Genomic DNA, 10,786 nt, shown 5'->3' with positions numbered 1-10,786 from the left:
TGGACGGCTGTCACACGTCTGCTAGCGCGAGCCGATTGCCTTGACAATGCTGACGTTAGCGCTCTCCACTCGTCAGTGAATAGGGAAGAGATCGTAGAGGATCGATCAGTCTACTGCACCTGTATATGTTCCTTGTACATGAATTTGGTTGTACATATTCATATTGCATTGTTTTGATAAGAATCTTCTTCCTAAGGTGCCATTTTCCACTCGGCACCTAGATAAGAGATATTGATAAGAATACCTAAATATATTAAGACAAAAGTTATAAAAAGGCTACTAATTATGATTTCTACTTATTATTTCCTCAAAAATATTTGATTGGTAAACATGGACTCGCGTTGTTATTGGTTTTTTAAAAGAAAAATCTAATTTGTAAAATATGTAAACCGATGTACATATATTTGAGATATGTGTTATCTTTATTGAAAAGCCATTTCAGTAGTTAGAAAGAAACGTTGAATTATGGTCAACGCACGGAACTCTAATTGAAAGAAATCATCACTTTCGAACTGTCCCTTATTCCTGATACGCTCCCAGAAACATTTGTCAAGGCTTGTATTATTTGATGAGCGTATTAGTAACACGATTCAATAGCCACGTCAGTGTATAGTAACGAAACACCCTTCAAAACAAAACAGGGGCACTGTACGTATACAAATACCTATGTGTATAAATCCATTGCGGTTGTAGTTGCGTCTTTCGATAATAGGTTTTACTCTCGATTGAAGATTAAAAGCGATTTGTTGGATGTTTATTTTAGGGGGGTTAGATTTATTTATTCATCTATCTGTGCCCTTACCCGAATCCTTATTTGTATATCGCAGAAGGCACGAGAAGAAAATTAAATTCATTTGCTAAACAAAGAGGTGCCGAGAGAGAGAGAGAGAGGAAGTGGAAGTTCAAAACATTTTCTTCTATAACAAATCAAAGTCAAAAAACGATAAAGCGATTTTCAATAGTAATTTGTCCCTTTTCAAATTTATGCAAAATAATGGTTTATCCCTTTATCTGACCAAGATTTTGATAGTATGTGGTAATACCGGTACTGATAGAATATTAATCTGTTATCATTTGCGATTTATTTATATCTCCTTAGTGTAAATACTTTAACATTAATATTATTATTTGCTCTTTTAAAATACTTGCGTCATTAGAAGTAGGTCAATGTATCAGTGTCATAGGTTAGTACAGAATAGTATTATTGCATTGACCACTGCGTGAGTTTCTAGACAAACATTATTTTTCTAGACGCTGGTGCGTAGTCCTGATCTAAATCCGTTTGACTTCTTTGTATGGGGTTGTTGTGTGTGTGTTTACTGGAATTGTAATTATTTTTTTCTAATAATGGGAAGACAGTGTGGAGATAGATGAGCTAGGTTACCCCATAATGAGAGAAGAGTTCGATGTAGCATTAAAAAAATAAAGAAAAATAAGGCGCCAGGTGTAGATGGGATACAGGGGGAAATTCTAAAACATGCAGGAAAAGAGGTTATAGATCGTATGTTTAAGCTAGTTAGTCACATTTACGAGACGGGGAATGTTCCAGAGGATTATAAACAGAACGTGGTAGTAAAAAGAGAGGCGCGGATAGATGCGAGACATTTAGATCAATTAGCTTCCCATGCGTCAAAAATCTTAACTAGAATTGTACAGAGGAGGACGGAAAAAAGGGCGGAAGAACTGTTAGGGGAAGACCAATTTGGGTTTAGGAGAAATAGAGGAACAAGGGAGGCCATTCTAGCGTTACGGGTAACAATAGAGAAAACTATAAAAAAAAGAAAGAGTGCGTACATAGGATTTGTAGATTTAGAAAAAGCTTTTGACAATGTTAAATTGGACAAATTGTTAAATATACTTAAAGATGTAGGGACTATTATTACGTTTACAGTGAGAGACAACATATTTTCTCTAACTATAAAAATAAATCATTCTAGACTGCATGTGTCGAACAAAAAAGTCATGAACACTCTTTCAAACAGAAAATGAGTTACAAGTAACCTCAGATGTGGGTAAAACCATAGATGAACATCTACTGAACCTCAAAAAATCCTTGAAAGAGTATTTTCTAGAAGAGTTACAGGACAGCCACTGTTTGTGAGTACAGAATCTATTCGCAAATCAGACTATTATAAGTAAAGACGTGCACACTAAATAAGTACATACTTGCAGTAAAGATTTTGAATTCAAAATTTAAGTTGAAGATTACAACATGTACACCATAAAGTGTCGGGAGTCATAGACATAGAGCTGTTATCAGTTTACTTTTTTATTGAGATGGGGTTCTGCCAAGGCAAGGTGGCTCAGAAAGGGATCTGTAGCAAAAGAAAATTGGAAACCGCTGCTTTAAATTACCGCATACTATCAGTGATAAACAAAATAATTATTTAGTTAATTGTTATCGCAATGAGAGTCTAAAGATTATTATGTGTGCTACACAACCGTCACTGTTTACATTTTTCATGTATCGTATGTAGTTGCTTGGTTGTTGTCGCAATTTTTATATACGTTGGCAATTCACGCCCAGGGCTGGCTTCATCTGGTTTTCTTGTCGCTTAACCACGCTGCTTTATTCACCATGCGATTAGCTATTGCATCTAATAGTGTCCGACCGAAAGTTCGGTTTCGGTCGAGTTTCGGCAAAAAAACGAGTTTCGGTTTCGGCGGCAAACCTGCCGAAACTACGATCGAAACCGAAACTGCGTTCGGGAGTTTTCGCGCTCTGCTCGGCCATGTTCGGCGCGTTAAATTCCATCCAAGCGAAGTAGATTAGTAGACATTTCGTATCTTCAAAATAAAAATGAGTCTAGTCTACTATACTTACTCAAATAAACATCTCACCTATTTTAAGTATTTTTAAGGCGCAATTAAAGTATTTCCTTAAATGAGGGGTTGTTATGTTGATTTTGATTTGATTATCAATAAATGAAAATGTCAAAGACTGCAGAGCTATGTGATTTAAAGATAAAAAAATAAAACTGACTGATTATAATAACGTTTTCTTTATTTTTCTCTCAAAACATGATCCTTATAAGGAAGTTTCGGTTTCGGTTTCGGCCGAAACTGAGACCGTTGCCGAAATTCGGTTTCGGTTTCGGTCCTAAAAACCACTTTCGGTCGGACACTAGCATCTAGTTAACACCCTCCAAAACGTGCTACTTATTTCAGAAACACCTTGTATAATACCTACTTCTTAAATCAGCGAACCGCTTTTTCTTTATTTCTTTATTAACGATATTATACCTTATAGGAATGGTAATATACTTTTGGGGGGATAAAATAATACATAATTGGATATGTTAATTGACCATAACCCTCAAGTTTACTATCCAAAACTAAAAATCAAATATTCCTGCCAAAATTAGAATAACAACTTCGGCGATTATTTTGTACAGTCCTTAACATGAGGTAATTTACTCTGCTTCGTACATTTGGATCATAAATCCCATAAAACCACTGCAAGACATTATCAGAATTTTGACGTTGCTGAAATCTTATTAGCTAGGAGTCACGAACTCTAAAAGTCTTACGTCACTTAACTCGGGTATTTCTTTTTGTTTAAGTTTGCGAAAATTAACTTAACCAGTCGCAAGGGAGCGGATTATACTCGTTCACATTAATACTCGCATTACTAAGTATGCGAGATAATTATAATAAAAAGTAGGCGGAGGAATAACGGGAGAGGAAGAGAATGCGTTGCGAGCAGGGTGTGGGGAGGCGTGGGGAGTCGAGCAGGGAGGAAGGAACAAGATCGCTAAAACACCACCAGGAACAAGCAACGTCTTGGTTTCGAACTTGCGACGACACTCGAATAATTTACGACTTGTGTTCCGCAACAAGAGGCCAACTTGTAATTAGCATCGCGTATGTAAACTTGCGCTTTATATCGCGCGGATGCCGAGGCAACTTTTTAATTGTTACAAATTGCCCAAGTTAAATAAGTCGGTAATTAACTAGCGCGCGAGCGCCGCGTTCGGCGCCGCGCACTTGCTGCTGCCATGATGCTAAACTGCAAATGAATTAAGCGATTCAACGAGACGATAAAGTGAAGAGATTGCATGCAATGATAGGCAGCGGCAGTACCTATGTATCTGTGTATGTATCTATATCCATAAGTAAGAACAGTTACGTGCAAATATATATATATGTGTGTATATTTCTACATATACATATATGTAAGTATTCGGTAATAAAGGAAGCTCTGTTCCAACAGTAATTACATACGTATGGTACCGCGAAGATGGGATACAGAACGAGGGTGTGTAGTAAATAGAACACTGAGTTGAAGTTCTCTCCTAATTTTCCATTTTAATTGATTACGAATAATAAGAAACATAATACCCCATATACCCTCTACATTATGCTATTACGGAATCATAAACTATACCGCCCAAAACAATTTTAAAAGATTTTTGTTGCCAAGTATTTTTAAATTAATTTGGGGTTATTCAGGTATGCTGAATTAACAAATAAAAGTAGTTTATCCAAATTGGCTCTAGTTTTTGAGATAGTGGATTTAGCCAGAATTAAATTAAAATTAAATTAGAATTAGATTAAATATTTAAAAGCAGGGATCAATGAGTAAGTAATAGACATACAAACAGAAGAACTAATTGTTGATATTGGTGACAGTGATAGAGATTCCGATGATGACAGTGAATGTGAAAACTAACTATAAAACAAAAGCAATAGGTTAATATTTTCTTTTTGATAAGTCACGTTTTTACATTATTTTCTAGTACGCTACTGTCCCATCTGTATTAATACTACAATTTACGCCTACTGAAAGCTTATTTGTGTATCGGTTGCGAGTGACTTACCCAAATAGGTCATAAATGGGCAAGTACCTGCGCGACCGTTCGCCAGCTTCCTTCGTCAGACCTGTAGAAGACGTTAAAAGAATAGAGCTGCCTATTGCCACAGGTATAAAAATAACAAATTATCGGATACGAAAGGTGAAGCTTGTTCCTGACTTCAGCGAAGATGAAGAAATTAATGTACAATGGCAATCAATATGCTTTGATTCTTATTGCCCACTCAACAAAATTTAAACAAGAATATGAAAACAGTAGGTCAATATTGCAGGAACTTTGCTATGATGAGCATAAGTTTTCTGTTGGTGTAGATAGTAGGACGAAGCAAAATCATTGAAATAGGATTCATTGGTCAATAAGACAAAATTCAAAAAAAAAAAATCATTCTCCCACTGCTCCTCATCAAGGGAGGACTCATGGAAGGATTTGTTAAAGCTTTAAAGAAAGATGGCAGTTCATAAAACTTTTCATTATGATACAAAATTATTCTTATTGTAATTTTTAATCACAAGAAATCGTTTATACGGGTGTGGGGCTGCTTTTGCGACGTAATATTTGTTAAGGGGTTCACTGAAAGTGTGACTTGAATGGGGAGAGAGAGGTTCAAATAGGTGAAATTATGAGTGACGTATTTTATAGACGACTCGATATTAACTTCCATAGCGTCCTCTGTTCTCCTACTCACTCTAAAACCTCTAACCTTTCTTATGAAGGGGTAAATTATCAATCCAAAAAATCCACTTGTCACAAGCTCCCTGTCTATTAAGTTTCACTATAATGTAGCAGAGCTCCTATCCTTAAGAAGGCCATAAAGTTCTTTTATAAATTATATTTACTTTACGTGTAATACGTACTGTTTCACTTGTTCGTATATTTTCACATTAAATTTAACTTTTGGCGAATCAGCATTATTTTTTTGAAAAGATAGTTACCTGAATCTACGCTTTACACTATTATAATAAACGGGACATGGAGATGTTTACCAGGACGTCTTCTATAGGTGATTATTTGAACGAAAAACGTTTTTACAATGGCAAGGCTTAACGCTCTCCCCGAGTGTACGGGTACGAAGATCTATCATGGGGAACTTATTTTTGCAGGCACATATGTGTGAAAGTAATCCCATTCAGTCGTTGTTTACATTTCACTGCCTCCATATAAAGTTGGCATTATTCGTTGCGAACTTCAATGCGGCCCCGAAAACGTTCCTTTTGTATTGTTTTGTCTTTCTAAGTTATACGTTCAATAAGTACAATACCTACATATATTCACAAAGGGGCATTTTATTAGTGAAATAACGAACTAACTGATTTTCAAAACTCACTTAATATATTTTTGCCAGATTCAAATTCATTTCGTTGTATTGTTAAACAAAAGCAAATTAATTAAAATATTAAAATCTAAGATTACATCACACAAAAATGGATTCGATATTCGGTTCTGATAGCTTCACTTTCGGTGAGTTTATGGATGGAGTCTTTGGAGTGTTGGATTTACCAATAAGTCCGTATAGGCCGTTGTCTAGGGGTGGGATATTATAAAGTGGAGGTAAAAGCTCTACGATTTAGACATTTAGAAGTCGCTTTAGTTTAGAAATGTGTAATACCTATATTTTCACTGTGATGTTTTATCTTAATAAGACTGCAGAGAAACCCGAATCAACACTTTTATAATCAATTAATCTCTCTGTATTTTTTGAGGAACCAATCATTGTCTAATTTTTGGATGTAGCTTTCCATACTGCGCTTTGCACTTCGGGCACAAATTGTTTTGGAGAAAAGAACTTAAGAATTAGCAGAGGTATTCGTTATCTCAAGAAAAACTTAACTCTTTGGGTCTTCTATCTATTGGTAGGGGAAGAAATAATTAATACCAGAAACTGTGACGATATAGATTATTTCACCAATGAAAAGTTACGAACGAAAGCTTTCAGCTTTCAGCTCACAGGGATTAGAATACGTGTTCCGACAAAAAGCCTCCATATTTTGCACCCGGTCCAGGCGCTATATTTCTGGTATACGTATCCAATATTTGGATACATTTTATGAGTATTATTCGAGCCCATGAAGCGCTAGAGAGGGTGAAAGTGACTTATGCTAAAGAAAAGAATAAATCTGCCTTTACTTTTCATCTACATAAAATTATTTAAAAAACTTAAAACGTGTTTCGGCAGTACTACAGAACTAATAATAGGGGGGGGGACAGTTTTATTTGGGGGCTAACACTTCTTCGGGACTTATTTAATTAATCAAATTAATTGCCATTTTGTCAAAAAAGTGTTCTCTTTAATGATGTATTACTTATAGGAAATACACAGTGCATTATAAAAAATTACACTTACAATTAGTTTGACTGACAAATTTTGTGCGAGAAAATACATGAAAAACAAGCGACGGGGAATCCCCTTCTCGGTTTGATGAGCGCGCAAAAGTGGTTGATTGATCTCAGATTTGTTAACCCAACGATAGGAATTTTTAAAATTCTAAATTAGTTTTTATTTTATAAGTTCAGAATACTATTCAATGAAGGCTAGGGCTCTTTGTATTCATGGGGACTGTTCAAATTTCAATCTTTTATCACTAGCAGCCTGCAAATGATCTATATACGTCCATGCCATATTTTACAAAATTTATTTATTCATGAAATTACCTGTAACTATGAGTTAATGGACGAAGACTGCAGTCCCATTTTTTCTTCTTTGGGTACTTACTTCTTTGTTTTATTCTAAATTATTTGGCAGTCATCTAATGAGCGAATTTCGTAACACAGATAATAACGCTTTAGAAAAACATTGACAAAAAGTGAAAACAAAGATTTTGACCAATTTATGGTCAAGTTCGAATTATCAGACTTCATTTTTCTTTATCAGCTGTAGCGAAATACGTATTAGATACCTACCCGAGATAAAAATGTTCAGTCTCTTAGAGTCTCTGAAAGCGAGACTCTAGCCACAGAGGCTATGAGAGACAGACTCTCATCGAGAGAGACTGTCAAAAAAACTGTTTAGCGTCACTGAACGAGAGACTCAAGTCGCTCATAGAGAGATCCTCATTTCGTATCCAGTCTCTGAACGAGAAACTCGAATCTCTGAACGAGAGACTCGAATCTCTGAATTAACAATTTTATCGTTCGAGTCTCTCATACAGAGACTGTGAGTGATCCATAAAAACACATAGGCAATAACTGAGAGACTGTGAGAGACGCTCTCGGAGACGCTGAAAGATTGTGAGAGACTGGAGAGAGACTGAAAATTTTTGTCTAGGTTATTTTCGCGTCTGTATATACCAGCCTTCTCTCAGTTAAGTTGATTAAACTAATGAAAAAAATGTTTTGTTTTTTTAAATCTCTCCTGCTAAAACGAACTTTTATGAAAATCAATTCTACTTCGAATATACAAATGGGTTATTACCGTTCTTATTTCCTCAGCAGAAGTTTTGAGAGTTTGAAAATCACTTTCACCTTGCAACTATTACTTAGAAGTCAAATGTGTACTGTGTATCATTATTTTTTCTGAAATAATACCTACACGAAACTCTTACACAACAATTTAAAACTAAGTTTTTGTAGTAAGCAGCCGATTTGAAACTAAATATGTACCATCTGAAAAAGGAACAGCATATGAGGAGATCCAAAATCAAATACATTTTTAAAAAAGGTTTTCTTTATTATGACAGCACAAATCCATAAATTTTTTTATTATGAGCAGCCCTTCAACTGAAACATCGCTGGTATTAGGTTAGTGTCAATCTGAATCACAAATAAATCGAACCTTTTTGCAAACTAAACTCATATTGCAATAATCAATCAATCTTTTTTAAATGTAACTACTTTTATTCAGAATATTTTAGATACCAACAACTATTAACGACTGCTATCGAGCAAGGTCCATGCAGTTGAATGTAATAAGATGCAATATTTGTGCACAAACGGCTACGGTTGTCTGTGAAATAGAATCGAAACATCCCTAAGTATATGCAGTTTAGATAAAAGAACGTTATTGAAGAAAATATAGGGTCATCTTTTGGTCAGCTTCAGGAAATACAAGATGTGTATCGCGTGAAATACTGTCGTGATCCTATGTCCATTTCCCACTGAATATTTCGACTTTTTGGAACAGTTTACGAAAAGGTCGGGACTTCGACAGTTGAAAGTCCAACAAATAACTTTTATGGTCGTGTCAACAACCACGTAAGCGCATACCATTAATTCATACATATTGTCCTTATCGCAAAGAGAAGTTTATTGTTTATAGGAATGGTTTTTGGGGGCGGAACAAAGCATTTTTATGTTTTCAATTGAAATTAATCTGTAGCTATTAAAAATTGAGGTATTGTTTTGTATGTATATCTGTAAATTTTTTGATAAAAAAATAGAGATGAGCAAAATTGGTCTTGGACCAAGACTGTCTTTATACTAGGAAGACTAAGACCAAGACCGAATATGTAAAACCAAGACCAAATACGCAAGATTAATATTTTATTTTTTTGGAACAAAACATTTTTGGGATTTGATTTAATCGATTTTAACATTAAGTATAAAAAAAGAAACTTTACGACTCTTTCAAAAAAGGGATTTACAAGAATGTCCTTGGAGCAAGTGTTCTTTATTCTTCTGTCTGGATAACGCATGGTTGAAATATAGAGACAAACTAATTTTTTTCGATATTTTTTGCTTCTTTCAAGTACTTCGTACTATGTTGTTCACTAAAACGTCTCTCAGAGTTATCGACACTTACATGCCATGAGAAGCTCGCATTTGTATTAGTAAATTTCAGCATGTAAGACAATTATTGTGTCGATAAATAGAAAAAAAAGGCAAATACCAATACCAAAACTTGGACAGTCTTGGTGTCTTAGGTTTGGTCTTGCTTTGCTGATCACTATAAAAAAAATGGATGTGTAGCGAGCACGAGTGTGTTTGTGTGTGATCGGGCACACGTGTGCGTGAATGGCTTATCGATTCGCCGACTAGCCGCGGGCGCCTTTCTTCATATGCGCCGTATTTGTAAATGTGTGTGTCGTTACCTGCGTTCTGGGAAAGCAGTTAAACAGTTCAAAGAAAAAATTAACTATCAGGATGTTTCCAGAAGCCTCCAGAAAGTAAACAAATGAGTTTTTAAAGGTAGAGACGATTGCCGAAGAAGGAAAAATAAATTGACCATTGCAGAAGTGAATCCAGAAATAAATTGATGTGTAGATGTGTAATTTAGATAAAGTTTTCTAATAGATAATGAAATGTAAAGAGTGTATGAGGATTGATTCGTAGATGTAGGGGGTGCCGACAACTATGTAAAAGGGTGTGGAGCCATTGTTTTTCAGTACCTGTATAAGCTTTAAGGGGCGGGAGGTCGAGCGAAAACTGAAATACCATTACATACAATATAATTAAAGGTATAAAGTAAACTTTAAATTTTACTAAAACGATATTTGTACGTAAACATTTGACTGAAAAACGTTTTAAAGACTAGGATTTTGTAAAATTTCACGCCTTATTTTTAAAAGCCCTTCAATTACTGCGTCTGCATGCTCTTTGTATATTATGCATGTTAGTGTTGTTTCCATATTCATACTGCTCGACACATTCCTTGGCACACATTGTGAGAGATATTCAAGGGGATACTGTACCTAATTCTGAGTTTAGTTTTTCTCGGGTTTTTGCAACCCTTCACCTGTTTTGGAAGTCAAGATTAAAAGATCTAGCAAATTCTTTAGGTATTAATTACTCTATTATAACATATATTCTAGTCAGTTGAAATAGCTTACAGATTTCTGTTTATTTAAAAATGGCCTAGAGGGGAGTTCCTTTAACCTGTTATTTAACTGTAGCTCAAACATTGAATTGATAATAATATTATAGTACCCATTACTTCTGGATTCTTTTTAACAGTTTTCTTTTATAAGATTAGATTATAGTTTAAATAATAAAAATTAATGGTTTTCTTTTATTAGCCAAGTTGAGACAGCTAAAGTCAC

Source organism: Agrilus planipennis, unplaced genomic scaffold, assembly GCF_000699045.2.
Source record: "Agrilus planipennis isolate EAB-ADULT unplaced genomic scaffold, Apla_2.0 scaffold108, whole genome shotgun sequence".
Lineage (NCBI taxonomy): Eukaryota > Metazoa > Arthropoda > Insecta > Coleoptera > Buprestidae > Agrilus > Agrilus planipennis.
This window is presented reverse-complemented; position numbering follows the sequence as displayed.